The 15,886-nt window shown below is 45.3% G+C and overlaps 1 long non-coding RNA gene across 1 annotated transcript in view; it reads right to left on the reverse strand.

Annotated features, from left to right (window-relative positions):
- LOC307176202 overlaps positions 1-15,886 on the reverse strand; it is a 108,182-nt gene that overhangs the window by 18,725 nt on the left and 73,571 nt on the right. The window contains exon 3 of the long non-coding RNA XR_013824643.1: positions 401-591. This is a non-coding gene — a long non-coding RNA (uncharacterized lncRNA). The remainder of the gene's footprint in view (positions 1-400; positions 592-15,886) is intronic.

A 15,886-nucleotide genomic window follows, 5' to 3' on the forward strand; every position in this document is an offset into this window, starting at 1 on the left:
GCCCTGTGTGAAGCTTTGAGCACATGGCCTGGCACACAGAGGACCCTCAATCAATATCCACTTATCTGGGGCTTCCCTGGTGGCGCAGTGGTTGAGAATCTGCCTGCCAATGCAGGGGACATGGGTTCGAGCCCTGGTCTGGGAAGGTCCCACATGCCGCGGAGCAACTAGGCCCGTGAGCCACACTACTGAGCCTGTGCGTCTGGAGCTTGTGCTCCGCAACAAGAGAGGCCCGTGCACGGCGATGAAGAATGGCCCCCGCTCGCCGCAACTAGAGAAAGTCCTCGCACAGAAATGAAGACCCAACACAGCCAAAAATAAATAAATAAAATTTTTTAAAAAATGATTTACATTAAAAAAATATATATATCCACTTATCTGAACCTGATGTCTGTCTTACCTGACTCACAGTCTCAAAGTCATGCCGGGCGTGCTGCCTCTGAGGATAATTCCAAAACTCTGCACAGACAGACGGCATCAGTATTGCTGCAGATGTCGTTGTTCTTGCACTGACTCACTTTGCAAGGTCCCTTCCAGCCACATGACACTTTCATCCCTCTTAAATTTAGCCTCACAGAATGAGCATCTGTCCTGGAAATGAGTAGAAAGAGGTCTCTGTTATACCCGTGCTCTTCAATTCAGAGGGCATGCGCTGTCAGTGGGAGACTGTGCACAGACCCTGGTGCCCATAGGCGGGCTGGAGAGACCTTTGAATTATCTAGTTCAACACCCTCCCTTTACAGCTAAGAAAGCTGACAGCTGTCTAATGTCACAAGGCTGGCTGGCAGCAAAGAACCCAGGGAGCTAGGACCCACTGCTACTGTCTTCTGGCCTGGTGTTTTCTCCACGCTATTACACTCCTTCTTTGACCCAAGGTCTTAGCTTGGCCTGGTAGAACTGGCCCAGCACACTACCTCACAGCTAAGTGCTCCAAACTATCAAAGGGTTGAGTATGTTACCGATTCCTCTCACACAGCCTGGGTTGTAAGAACCCATAAATAAAAACCATTGCAAGGTACTCAGAAAGTGTAGAATGTTTTGGTAGGACTCGATTTTGTAGTATATCATTTTGATTCCCTCTTCTTGTCTTCTCTGTGTTTTTGTTTTTCTTTAGTTATTTTCTTGGTGGTTACCTGGGGGGTTACAATTAACATCTTAAATTTATAACAACCTGGTTCGAATAATACCAACTTATTTTCCATAGTATCAAACATTCCACACCTATACGTCTCCATCTCTCCCCCTTTATATTGTTATCGTCACAGATTACATCTTTGCACATTGTGTGCCCGTTAACATAGACTTATAATCATTGTTGTATGAATTTTCCTATTAAATCATATGGGAAAAAGAGAGAAGTTACAAATCATTACCAAAGTGCAGTATTATGCACTTTTAAATCCAGACACTAGATTTTATATTTAACTATGTAGCTATCTTTACCAATGTTCCTTATTTTTTCTTACGGGTGAGATTTACAGTCTACTGGCCTTTCATCTGAGCCTAAAGGACTCCTTTTAACATTTATTTTACAGCAAGTCTATTGCTAATGAACTCCCTTGGCTTTTGTTTATCTGGAAATGTCTTAATTTCTCCTTCAGTCTTGAAAGATAGTTTTGCCAGATATAGAATTCTTGACATTTTTTTTTCCTTCAGGCCTTTAAATATGTTATCCTATTGCCTTTGGCCTCTATGCTTTTCGAAGAGAAACCAGCTGTTAATCTTATTGAGGATCCCTTGAACATCGTGAGTTACTTCTCTCTTGCTGCTTTCAAAATCCTCTCTTTGTGAGTTTTGACAGTTTGACCATAATGTGTCTTGGTGTGAATCTCTTTGAGTTTATCCTGCATGGAGTTCATTGAGATTCCTGGACATGTATATTCATGTACTTCCAGATTTGGGAAGTTTCTGGCCATTACTTATTCAAAATTTTTTTCTTCCCCTTTCTCACTCTCTCCCCCTTCCTCTCTCTCTCCTACTTCTAGGACTCCTATAATGTGTACGTGAGTATGTTTGATGGTATCCCTCACATCCCTCATGCTCTTGTTCATTTTTCTTCACTCCTTTTTCTTTCTGTTCTTCAGACTGGATAATTCCAGTTGTCTTATCTTCGATTTATTGCCTGCTCAGATCTGACATTTAACCCCTCTAGTAAGTTTTTCATTTTGGTTATTATACTTTTCACCTCTGGAATTTTTCGGTTCCTTTTTATAATTTCTATCTCTTTGCTGGTATTCTCATACCAACAATGTTCATGTATTGTTTTCTTGATTTCCTTTAGTTCTTTGCCCATGGTTTCTTTTAGCCCACTGAACATATTTAACACAGATTTAACACCTCCGTCTAATAATTCCAATGTCTGGAATTCCTCAGGACTGATTTCTGTCAAACTCTTTTTTTCTTGTGAATGGGTCATGTTTTCCTGTTTCCTTGTATATTTTGTATTTTTGTTATTATTGTTGAGAACTGGATATTCTGAGAAGTGTGTTAACTCAACTCTAGAGATCTAGTTCTCCCACACCTCAGGGATTGCTGAATCTTGCTTGTTGAACTTTTCCAAACTATTTTAGCGACAGGTGTGTTCCTTGCTTTGTGTGGTCCCTCATGTTTCTGTTATCTCTGCAGCCAGATTTCCTTAAATGTCTGCCTCCCAGAAGAGCTGCAGGGGAGAAAAAAAAAAAAGGGTCCTGTCTCTTTAAATCCCCTCAAAAGCCGCTTCAACACGTGGAAGGGCTGACAGTTCCTGCCAGCTCAGTCACTGTTTTGGTGGATGGGTAGATTCCCGGAGCTTTCTACTCTGCTTTCTCCCCATGAAGTCACCCAGTAGTGACTGACTGATTCTTATTTAGAAAAAAGAGAAAATAATTATTAATTTAAAATTCAAAGTACACGTTTTTTCCAAACATGAAAAAACATTTCATAAATGTGGGTCTTAACTTTCTCATGGTCTCTCAGAAGAGATTAAACAACCCAGTGATTTTTATCTGCCATCTTTAAGTCACATACATTCTAAAACTCACTTTAGGAGGCAGGCACGTATAAAACACGCTGGAAACATGATCTGAAAAAAAACTTAGACCTAGAAGAGTCTAGCAGGAGGGTCAGAATTGAGAGACCAAAGTGATGTTGCTAAATGAGGTACATCTTCCAGAGCATGAAGAAAGCTTGTTCTCAGGATCAAGGAAAGTTTAATCAAGAGAAACATTGACTCTGAGCCCAAAAAAGTCCCTGCCCTCCCTGTACTTATTGTATGCACTCTTAGCTCTTGGTCACCTGGTGTCTTGTGGCATCCCCATCTTGTGGTCCTATTTGGTCACTTAACTTGCATACCATTTAACGTCCACTGGAATAGGTGTCCTTTACTTCAGCATAATTAGATCTCTTTTGAGAACAAGAAGAATTTCTTAAACATTATGATTAAGCTGAAGAAGGAGAAGAAGGAGAGGGGTATAATAAAGTGTGTATTCCTTTCCTCGGGCTGCTATAACAAATTACCACAAACTTGGTGGCTCAAAACAAAAACATTTGTTCTCTCACAGTTCTGGAGACCAGAAGTCCAAAGTCAAGGTGTCATTAGAACGGTGCTCCCTCCAAATACTCCAAATCCCTCCTTACCCTTTCTAGCTTCTGGTGGCTCCAGGCCCTTAACCTGTGGGGTCTGTACTAATCCTGGGCAATTAGTGTCAGAATTGAACTGAATTGTTGAACACCCAGTTTTGGTGTTTAGAATTAGAGAATTTGTTGGTGTCAGAGAAAATACCCCACTAGGGTTAGGATTTGGATATATATTTTAGGGGTGCATAGTTCAACTCACTACGAAGAGGAAGGGAAAGAAGAAGCAGGATCCTTGTTTTCTCACAAAATCTAATAGTACTGAGCACATATTAATTAAATCTATGAATGTGTTATTTATGGAATCAACCTAAGAAGGCAAAGTACAGAGGTTAATGGATCTTCCTGCTAGGGATCTCTTTTGCCTTTAGTAAAACATGAGGTCTTTGTACAAACTTTATAAAAAAGATTGCAAGATTTTTTTCAGGACTTGCACCACCTGCTCACCAATCCTGAGTTTACACTGCAGGAAATATGAATCACAGGAAATATGAGGATAGGCAGGAAATATGAATTACATTTAATGAGAGCGAAATCTGTGAGTTGATCACTGGAATTGTCACTGCCCTTAGAGCTAAGGAAGCATGCAATGGTCTGAGGCCCAGATTAAGGCCCCTTTGGACCCCCTTCCTGGATTGTCCCCTGCAGTTTCTCACCATGAAAAAATAACTGATTAAATTCATGCCAAGGTCAGGTAGCCAACAAAAGGCATATCATTATTCTCAATCTTATGATTTTTACTTTCTTTCGTGTCATTTCTCTCCCTTTTCTAACATGACATTTTCTCTCTTTCTTTCCTTTTAAAAAAAAATAATAATAACAAACATTTGCTTTCACATGCAATTTCTCTTGCATCAATGCCACAAGGTAGGTGTCATTACTGCTCTTTTATAAAGAATGAAATGAGGCCCCAAAGAGGTAACGTGAGGTTACACAGACATTCAGTTGTGGAGCCGGCAATCAGCACTAAATCCCACTGTTTTTCCTCACTGTTTTTCCTCAGCTCTATCGTGTCTTCCTTTCTGCTATTTCCTTTTCTATTTCTATTTCCTTTTCTTCCTTTTTCCTTATTCCAAAGGCACTCACAGACCTAGGACATGCACCCACCCATTATTTTAAGAGCGATTGTTCTCAGCACTCTCAGTACCAAAACTACCCAGGGAGCTTTTATGAAAGCTGATGACTGACTCCATCCCAGGCCAATCAAATCATAACTTCTGGAGGTGTGGCCTGGACACCAGCATTTTGTCAAAGCCCTCCCCACCCCTGCCAGGTGATCTTAAAGTGCAAGGTTGAGAATAACATCTCAATGTATCAAGAGACAGACAAGATCTCTTCTTAACCCTAGAAAAGAAAATATTCACTCTTTCAAGCATAATCCAATCTTTGGAGCGCATCTCTGCAAACCTGGTTGACGAAAACCAAGAACAAACTGACCAATAAGACTTACAGATGGCAATTTGAGCCAACATGCTTAATGCCCCCTCCCTTCCTAAATCCCACTAAAAGATCACAGAATTATGCTAAGCAGGGAGAAAAGTGTAAGACATTAATGTAAAATAAAGAAGAATGGGGCTTCCCTGGTGGGGCAGTGGTTAGGACTCCGCCTGCCAGTGCAGGGGACACGGGTTTGAGCCCTGGTCCGGGAAGATCCCACATGCCGCGGAGCAACTAAGTCCGTGCACCACAACTACTGAGCCTGCGTGCCACAACTACTGAAGCCCGCGCACCTAGAGCCCATGCTACGCAACAAGAGAAGCCACTGCAATGAGAAGCCCGGGCACTGCAACGAAGAGCAGCCCCCGCTCGCTGCAACTAGAGAAAACTCATGCACAGAAACGAAGATCCAACGCAGCCAAAAATAAATAAATAAAATTAATTAATTAATTTTAAAAAAAGAAGAAGAAGAATGGTATCAAGGGGCTAGAAACTTTGAAGAAGTTGGCATGATTTGGTGCAGGTGAAAATGTCGCACCAAATACTGACAAGCACTATTCAACACTGACAAAGAAAAGCCAGGTGGGAAGCAAGTGGATAAAATTCCCCCTCAAAGACCTGGGAAATTCTCAAACTTGATCTGGAAGCAGATGGGACTGTGGGACAGTTGGTGGGCAGAAAATGAGAGCAGTTTGGCAACAACACCAGTGCCTGACACGGAACTGCTGGCCGCCCAGGAGGCACCTGGGGAAGGAGGGACCCTCATCCACACCTCCAACACAAGAAGCTTCAAAGAAGCTGTTTGAAAAAGCAGTGACTTCCTGAGGCAAAGATGCCTTCTCAGTAGTTTGCTACCAAATAAATTTAAAATTCCCCCTTTGGGACTAAGAGAAAAAGAACCAGTACAATTGCTGACAAAACCATTTCAAATCTCCAAAATGAATAAATATAGATCTCCTTCCAAAGGGAAAAACAAATCAAAAAAATAGAATACAATAAAAATCACGGAGCATATGAAAAGAGAAAGAAGACATTTTTGAAGACTCAGAGCAAATGTTTATCTATGAAATAAACTTATTCCAAAGCAGGGGATAAGTTTAACACAATCTTTCATTTATATTTTCAACAATGTTGGAAGGACATTACGGAGAATAGCTATAAAGAGAAAACAATTGATAAATATTCCTATCAGTGAAAATCATGCTCACTAGAATTTTTCTTTCTTAAAAAAAATATTTATTTATTTTTGGCTGTGTTGGATCTTCATTGCTGCGTGCGGGCTTTCTCTAGCTGCGGCCAGCAGGGGCTACACTTCGTTGCGGTGTGCGGGCTTTTCACTGCAGTGGCCTCTCTTGTTGTGCAGCACGGGCTCTAGGTGCACGGGCTTCAGTAGTTGTGGCACGCAGGCTCAGTAGTTATGGCACGCATGCTCAGTAGTTGCGGCACACAGGCTTCGTTGCTCCGTGGCATGTGGGATCTTCCTGGACCAGGGATTGAACCCATGTCCCCTGCATTGTCAGGCGGATTCTTAACCACTGCGCCACCAGGGAAGTCCCAAATTTTTCTTTTTTAATCAGCTTCAAGCTGGGTAGTTGTGAATTTTCCAAAGATGGCAAATCTCCCAACTCCCATATTCATTTGCAATGTGGACTTCTTCTTCCAGGAGGAGGAGTCTCTTTCTTCACATCCTTGAGGCGGTCATGGGTGGCAGACAGACTAAAACTTCCGAGCGGTAGAATGTGCGGGAAGCAATGCTGTGCCAGCGCTGGGCACAGCTCCCCACTGGCCTAGCAGCTTTTGCTTCTTGCCAGTTGGAAGTCATCAGTCACGTAAAAGGTACGACCGCCCTGAGACCACCACACTGTGAAAAGCCCAAGCCACAGAAAGGCCCTGGAGAGTGAGATGCCATGGTGGCGGGGCCGGGCCGCCATGCCACAGGAGTAGAAGCCAGCGTGTAAGTGGACCCTCCATCCACGCTGCGCCAGCCGAGGCCGCGTGACCAGAGACGCACCACCCAGCCGAGCTACTCCTCACCCTAAGTATCGCGAGGAAAATAAAATGGTTATTCCAAGCCACAAAGTTTTGAGGTAGTCGTGAAACGGCAACAGATAACAGGCAGAGGCAGCCAAGAGCAGCCCGCAGTGCCTTACAGAAACAGGTGGGTTTTGGAAAATAAAAAGACATGAACATTAGAGGACTCAGACAGACCCACAATCGTCTGTTTATCCAAATAACAAAGAGTTCCGGAGAGAAAGAACAGAGAAAATGGAGAGGAGGAAATCACCCATGAAGTAACTCAAGAGAATTTCCCCATATTGAAGGGCATGACCCCCACCAAGTCACGTTACCATGAGACATCACAGCAGGAGTGAGAAAAAGAAGATTCTGCAAGGAGAGGGAGAGAGGATTGAAAGAGAGATTGAGAGAAATGTCACGCACAAATGATAAGAAATTGAATGACTTAGAATTTCTCAAAAGCAACACAGAGAGCTAAAAGACAACGGTGCAATGCCTTCTAAAATGATCTCCATACTGGACTCATCTACCCAGACACACTATGAGTCACAGGTGTGTGTAGAAGGAAGACATTTTCAGACATATGAAAAATTAACCTCCTCCTACGGTTTTTCTTAGGAAACTGTGGGAGAGTGTGTTCCATAAAACAAAGGAATGAACCAAGGAGGAAGAAGGTATGAGGTGCAGGGCTCGGCTTCAACACAGTAGAACAATAAAGGGACTTCCCAGGCCGTTAGTGAAGGGGGACCTCCGAATGACAGTAGCCACTCCGCACAAGAGCTCGTCAGAGGACTCCCGGACAGACTCCCCCAGAAGAGTAAGACACAGGATGTCCTTTGTGAATGCTTATCTCAAGAGACATCTAAAACACTGGCATAGAATCAGGGATTGACAAATGCATGGAAAACCAAATAAATAAACAAACAAAACAATTACAATTCAGAGCAGCACCCTCAAGAGTCCCATATGTAATTTTACATTTTTTAGCAAAATCATATTAAAAAAAGAAAGAGCTGAAATTAATTTCAATAATATATTTTATTTAATCCAATTTATCCAAAACCTTATTTCAACATAAAATCAATATAAAATGATTGAGGTTTTTTTTAACATCTTTATTAGGGTATAATTGCTTTACAATGGTGTGTTAGTTTCTGCTTTATAACAAAGTGAATCAGTTATACATACACATATGTTCCCATATCTCTTCCCTCTTGCGTCTCCCTCCCTCCCACCCTCCCTGTCCCACCCCTCCAGGCGGTCACAAAGCACCGAGCTGCTCTCCCTGTGCTATGCGGCTGCTTCCCACTAGCTATCTACCTTACGTTTGGTAGTGTATGTATGTCCATGCCTCTCTCTCGCTTTGTCACAGCTCACCCTTCCCCCTCCCCATATCCTCAAGTCCGTTCTCCAGTAGGTCTGTGTCTTTATTCCTGTGTTACCCCTAAGTTCTTCATGACATTTTTTTTCTTAAATTCCATATATGTGTTAGCATACGGTATTTGTCTTTCTCTATTGAGATTTTTATATTCTTTTTCATATTAAATCTTTGAGGTCCAGTATGTATTTTACATTTATAGCTCATCTCAGTTTGCACACTGAAATTTCTCAGAAATACTTGATTTCGGCTGTATTTAGTTTTCATTAAATCTGCAGTTGAAAAAGTGATTCACATACCAAAAGTGCTCCATACATACTTAATTTTTTTCCAAAAGCCATCCGTTTTCAATTTAGATGTAAACGAATTAATAATTAAATAATAATAATTATTACTATTATAGCATTTTAATAATATTAAAAATTAATTCCTTGGTCACAGTAGCCACATTTCAAGCACTCAAAAGTTCCATGTGGCTAGTTGCTATTGTATTGGAGAGTTAAATCCAGAGTGATCAAAAAGTTACGTGGAAAAGGAAGAATCATTGTAGTTACGACATGGCTCAGCTTTGAGTAACATACTCTGAATATTCATTTAATCAGAATCATAATATGAACTCCACTGGGAAGGTGGGGATGGGAAATGTTCATCGTGTCAAAGGAGGAAGAGGAAAGAAAGCTAAATCTCAAATGCCTGAAACTGAAAAATTAAGAAGAAGCAACATAATCCTACTGAATAGAAACACAGAAATAGATACAGAAGGACTCTCTCACCCTAGCTCCAAGTAACTGCCCCTGAGTAACGAGAAATGGAGCGGGAAGGGGCTTGGGACTCCTGGGGTCTTGTGTTTTGTGTTTTTTCTAACAAACCTCAGGGGACTGGCTGACTCTTTCAACTCATGCATATATGATTTTGATTTTTAAAAAGATCTTGAAAAATGATCTTGGGAAGGTGTGCGGAGTGAGAATTTTCTATGTGATGCTGCCAGTGTAGGACTGTCACTTTAAAATGTGCCCCTTTCTCATTGCTTTATGGAAGGAGAAAGCAGAGGAGGCAGCCCCTAGTATAGGAGGAAAATAAAGTGAAAGGGAGCTCAGGGGTGGCAGATGTATCCTCCTGGCCAAATCCCAAATCGCACTCTTACTCAAGTGCCCACGCCCAGAGCAGGCTCCTAAGAGGTTACACAGAACAGCAGAGTTTTCAGGGGGTGAGTGCTGCCCAGGCCACAGGGGAGGCATGCACTTTCTCCACATCTCAAACCTGCCCATCTGCGAGGCCTGGCAGCTCCAAGGGCAGCGCCAAGACCACCTCCCCGCCTCCAAGCCAAGCCCACCATCCTTCATGGCCCAGGACGGAGCTTCTTTCCACATTAATTTTTCCTGACTTCTACTGTCCTCACCAACAATCTTTTTCTGTTTTCTTTTCCAATCTCATGCAACTCATGTGGTATGTCTCACAGAGTTTGGGCCTTAATTATAAACTGTTTTGAATTGTACACTGTTAATTCCAAGCTGCATGAAAAGAACAAGGACAATCCCATATACTGCCGCAGGCCCCTCGGTACTCAGCATATAGTATCGGTTTAAAGAGTGTTTGAAGATTGATTGTTAAGGATATTATATATGCATTCATGCATTTCTACAGTAGCTCTTATCACAGAAACGATGGTATTAGATAGGTAGGTGGATGGATGAGAGAGAGAGAATTTTTATGCCTAGGAACCAGGTACAGTGTTCAGTTCATTGTTTCTTCATTTCATGGCACATTATTATAATTAGTCAATAAAAAACCCCCTCCCTTCTTTAATTTTATTTCGATTTTTTCCCTGTATCCTTGACCCCATGACCTGCTTCCTTCCTCTCTCCCCACCCGATAGACACCCATCTAAAGTGTTAGGAATTTGCCCTTGGAAACATACGTATCTTAAAGATAGAGTGTTGTTAGTGTGTGTATGCTCTTCCTAACTCTATTAAAACGATATCTTGCTAAAGATCCCGTTCTACATCTTCCTTTCCCATTCAACACTCTTTCTAAGGAACTATGTTTATCTGTTGCTTCATTGCTGCACGGTGTTTACCACTTCTGCTACATCTCACCTATCCATTCCCCAACTTATGGAGACTTATGTCACCTCCAGCTCCCTGGGACCCGAAGTAATGCTATGAGGAGTACCCTTACCCCTGTGCGTTTCCATATGGATGTACGCAACAGTTTCTCTGGCGTACGTTGGGATGGCCATGGCGTGGCATATAAAATATATAATATACAATTTTTTAATTGCTGTCCAGAATGGCTACACCCACCTCACTTCTACCAGTTGTAGATGAGAACTCACTGCTGTGTAACACAGAAAGAGCTGTCAGACACAGTGGGACAGCTGAGCACCTCAGGAGGTAAGTCTCACAGTGACTCTCAGCATCTCCACGAAAAGGAGAGGACAGAAAGACGGAGGCTGCTCTTGTGGGTCTTTTCCCGGGCCACAGGGCTTTAATGTAGGGTCGAGGATGAGCTCTGGGAGACCTCTGCTTCCCTGATCTCCCCATTCCGTGCTGGTGACTCACCTGTGCTCCTTAGGGGTCAACTTATTTCAGACAGTGCTTTTGATTCGTAGCTCAAAAGGTTCTGTAACCCACAGTTTCTTAAAGGGTAAACACACACACACACACACAATTAACTAGAAGGACTAGGGCTCTGAAGTTGACGGCTCCTCCCTACCAGCCTGGGGACTGATGAACCCCTGTGCCAGGTGTGGCTGAGCGAAATGGACTCTGTCTTTTCCCACCCGCGCCCTTGTGTTTCATCTCCCACGGTCTGCAGGGTCCCAGCAGCGTGGAGTCCTTTTGTTTACCCTCGTCCTGCCTTCCACCTGGGGCTCCCTAATCGCGGCCCCTCTGAGACCTCTTCAGCCGTCATCTACCCTCCACAAGTGTGCCCTGCGCCCCCCACGTGCCCGCACTTGAGCTTGAAGATCAGACACGCCAGGCGTCACTTCCCCACTTGGCCTCAGCTGCTGCATCCAGAGAGCTGGGCGGCAGGACAGCAGATCAGATGTGGAGGCGGAGAAAGACCAAGCACCCAAGAAAGGGCAGACAGCCCTCTCCCGCCTGGGCCCCCGCACCCCTGCGCGTGCCCCTCAGCTTCCTTCCCCTGATTCCCACCATCTGGGATCCACCTAGGAACTGACAAAACTCCTGTTGGTCACATCTGGTTTAAGAGAAAGAAACGAGGAGTTAGGAGACCTCAACTAACAGGCAGCACTTGGCACGCACAACAGAAGCAGCTGCTGCTTACAGCCTGTTTTAGGGTGGCCTCGAGCTGGACCTCACACTTCCTGTCCCTGGCTCTCCCCTGGGGAGCATTGTTTTACACGGGGCATTTGCAAACCTCACAGTCCTGCAGCTCAAAAAAAAAAAAAAAAAAAAAAAAAAATCCATGAATCTCATGAAGCCATGAAACTATAACGAACTCTCTTCCTGGGAAAATGTCCCAGACTCGGTCCTGATTGGTCTCTTATTGTAACGCAGGTCCCTACAGCTCCTAACTCCCCACTTTCTCCTGCCCAGTAAAAATACTACCCCAGGAAGCCCTTTCCTGCATAACAGCCAACGAGGTTTGAAACACTTCGGATTTCTTAACTGGGAAAAATACCAGCAAGAATTCAGGGTGTCAGTTCAAGACCAATATCACACTGCCTAGGAGGCAAGTAGCCAGGGCCTTCCCAGCCCCTCCTGCTTGGCGTTGTTATCTGTGCGTCTCTGCTGACCCCAGGGCCTCTCCTCCCTGGTCTCATCCCCATAGAAACAAGCCAGGAGCTGGCGGGCGCGGAGAAGGCGCTGCGCACCATCTGACTCCGTCAGCGCCCTCCCAATACCCGCTTCTGAGCTCGCTCCGCTGGGCAAGGGGGTGCCTAATTACCTCCCTTCTGTTTTCTCCTTCCTCTCCTCTCTGGTCCTTTCCCCTCCCCACTCCCTCAGAGGACAGCCTTTCCAAGAAATAACACACGCTCACACCTGGCGCGGAGCGATAGGGAGGCTACCATGGAGACCGGGCTCCCATTCCCACCCCGGTGGCGGCTCCTGGGAATAAGCAACTATCTCTAGAATGCTACAAACTCCAGATGTGCCCCGCCGAGTGCCTGGAGACCCGGCTTCCTTGTTTCATTATGCCTATTTTTTTTTTTCCACAAGTTTCATATATGCATATCGAGCCTTCAGAAGGGGGAAAAAATGGGAAATGGTAATCTTCCTTTTAATATGCTCTCACATGCCAGCCCGGAACAGCTGTGCACACACCACACGTTGGACTGGACGTGAAATATAGCCCAGGACCATTTTTTAAAGCAGTCATTCCCAGGGCTTACAAAACACATTTACTTGGAGGGAGGTCACACAGTCTTCCCTCTGCATAAAAAGGTGGCTTTGAAATAGGTACAGCCATCTGGAGACAGGCTCCTCTGCCATTGATATGTAAAATGCACACAGGACACCATCTTGCTGAGACCGGGCAGAAGACGCAGAGACACACACAGGCCGTGACTGTTTAAATATACAGCCTCCGGTTCTCCGTGGTGCTTACCTTGCTCTGAAAACCCATTTGCCAGCAGCCTCGGTGACTCTGGACAGGCTGGGGGTGGGAAAGGGTGCAGTTTGCTTGCTGGGGCATTCATCTGTGTGGAGGGGGAGTGTTGTGGAATCCAGATTTGGGGGGAATGATTTGCACACTCTCCAGGGCGGCTCCAAGCTTGCTAATAAGGAAGAATACGTCAAGTGCCTGACTGCAAGTAAATAGCAAACACCCCATCAAAACTATGACCTCTGCTCCTTTGATCATTACAGCCAAGGGTTTGCTCCACCCCGGAAGACTTAGATCTCACCTTTAATAACTGGTTTGCTCAGGCATTTAAAGAAAACGTGCAATGGCTCCTATACGGCTAGCTGATCTCCATGTAGTGGGGTGGGGGCAATGGCTCTGTATGTTTATTGACATTTACTCTTTAAAATGAGTAAACCGCTCCCCTTGGCAAGACCTTCATTGTGCAGACCTCATCCAAACAAATTCTTGACCTCTGAAGCTATTGAACTTTTGTGTTGTTTCTTCCATTTTTACTTCCTAGGCTTGTTTTTTAATCTGTTTTATTTTATTTTTTTAATATACACATGATATGGATAACATAAATCAGCTGCCTTAAAATTTAGAGTGCCAACCCAAAGCCGGACGCTCTCCCAAAAGCAAGCCCAGAAAGGATGCAGAGCTCTGGGTAACCCAAAGGGTTAAGCTGTGAAATGCACAAATAGCAGAGCTCCTGTTACCGAGCTAGCAGGAGAGGGAGGTGACTGGAGGAAGCTCACTCTAGGTCAGCCTGTCCTTTACATTGTGAAGAGCTTGAAAGGGGCTAATAAACCCAGCAGCCTATGGCAAAGGTAATTTATTTTATATTCTTAGTCATCACATGCAATATTTTTTGGAGGGGGAGAGCAAATATAATTCAAAGAAAGCGATAAACAATAAAAAAAAAAACCACATTATCTAGTGATGCTTCCACCCGTAAGTCAAGAGAACTCGGCCCTTCTCTGCTTTTGTGGTGTATTTCTCATCCTGTTTGTGCCTCAACTTCTTCAAAGCGCTTCAGGGCTGGGGTCTGCGAGGAGGCGGAGTGGTGGTGGCTCTGCCTGGCCTGAGGTCAGGGTCCTTCCTGGGGTGGAGGAGGGGAGATGCAAATCCCCTGAGGGGAGCAGCTCCCAGGGTGGGCGTGGACATTTCTGCACAGGCACCTCCCAGCCCTACCCGCTGGAAGCCACGTCCACTTGACTTAGGAATCAGCTCCTGGATGGGAGGGATTACTGAGTGGACAGCTCTCCGGATGATTTCCTGAGCTTCTCCTGGGCTCCGAGGGAGAGGCTGGGCCGTCCTGCTCCTGTCTCGCATTGGCCACATTTTATGTGCATGAGGTCACTGGGCTGCAGATGAGGTAACTAGGCAGCCGCCCGCGAGCTGGGAGAAGTTACCACGTGACCATTCACGTAAACACAGCGAGGTCCCCGCGGGGCCCACGACAGCTGGCTCTGCTGCTGGCTGCCCTGCCAAGCGGTGGGAGCTGCCGGACTCATGGAGCTTGTCAGAGCTCTTAAAGGAGCCAAATCGCTGCCTGAGCTTGTGTCACACCCGCCTTGAACACCGGTCCCCCAGCCTCAGGACAGAGCAGCATCCTCGAGGGAGGAGCGCTGGCTGGTCCTGCGACACGTGTGCATGGTGGGGGCGCTGGATGAATAATACTGCCTCTTAAAAGAGGACACCCAAGGCAAAGAGGCACAGGGGTCTGAGGGGGCGTGGTCTCTGCAAGCCCAGCTCTAAACCTCTCTGCCCTCGGCCAGGAGAGGTGGCCCCAGCATTTGGGCACCTCCTAATCATCTCAAAGTTAGAAACGTGGCTGGAAAACAAGTATTTTTGTAAAAGCCAATAAAGAAATACATTTTTAAGCTCTTCTATGGAAGGACAGAATGCACTTCCAGACGTGGAGCTCTGCTGCTTAGGTGTTTCAGGGCCCCTTGACTCTCAAGGTCAGAAAGTTCTTTCCAAGGTCAAGTCAGATGCACTAAATTCCGCATCTACCCCAGTTCTGCATTTATTCCTTTTTTACGGAGCCCGACCGTGTACCGAGCTCTCCACTGAACCCTGGGAGTGTTGTAGGACCAAAGGTTTGGTCTCCACACGGACGAAGCTCCCACGCCGGCAGACAATTCCTGCTATTACGCTAGCGGTATCCACGAGTGATGGCAATAAAGAGGAATGCGTGCAGGGAGGGGAAATGTGGGGTGCAGGAAAACAGAGGGCACGTCACGGAAGACCTCCCTGAGAGCCTCACTGAGCTGGGGCCAGACCTGTGAGTCCCAATAAAATTCACGGTGGCAGCCAAGATGCACTGTGGGACCGGTCACACATCTTACAACAACCTGGGAGGTAAAGTCACTGTGATGCCCATCTTGCAGATGCTCACACAGCTTAAGAGAAGTTAAGTAACTTGCCCAAGGAAGTGGTAGAATCAGGATTTGAACCAAGGGGTGGGACCCCAGAGCCTGCACTGCATAATCGCTCTACGCCAGACAGTCACTGGGACACCAGGACAGGAAGAGCCTCAGAGCCAAGCGTGAGGTTGGTGCCCTGCCAGCAGCACAAGAAGCTGGGCTCACAGGAAGGGTGGGAAGACCCTGGGAGAAGAGAGCTAGGTGGTGGAGAGAACATTCTGGAAAGAAAAAGCAGCAAACGTATAGGCCCGTGTGTGTGTGTGTGTGTGTGTGTGTTGTGTGTGTGTGTGCGCGCGCGCGCGCACATGCGCACATACGTGAAAGAGAGAGAGGGACTTTGCAAGCCATACTAAAGAATCTGAACTTTTTCCTAAGGGCCATGGGAAGTCATTGAAAGACTATAGGCAGATTAATGAGATGA

This window comes from Stenella coeruleoalba (genome assembly GCF_951394435.1).
Source record: "Stenella coeruleoalba genome assembly, chromosome: 17".
NCBI lineage: Eukaryota > Metazoa > Chordata > Mammalia > Artiodactyla > Delphinidae > Stenella > Stenella coeruleoalba.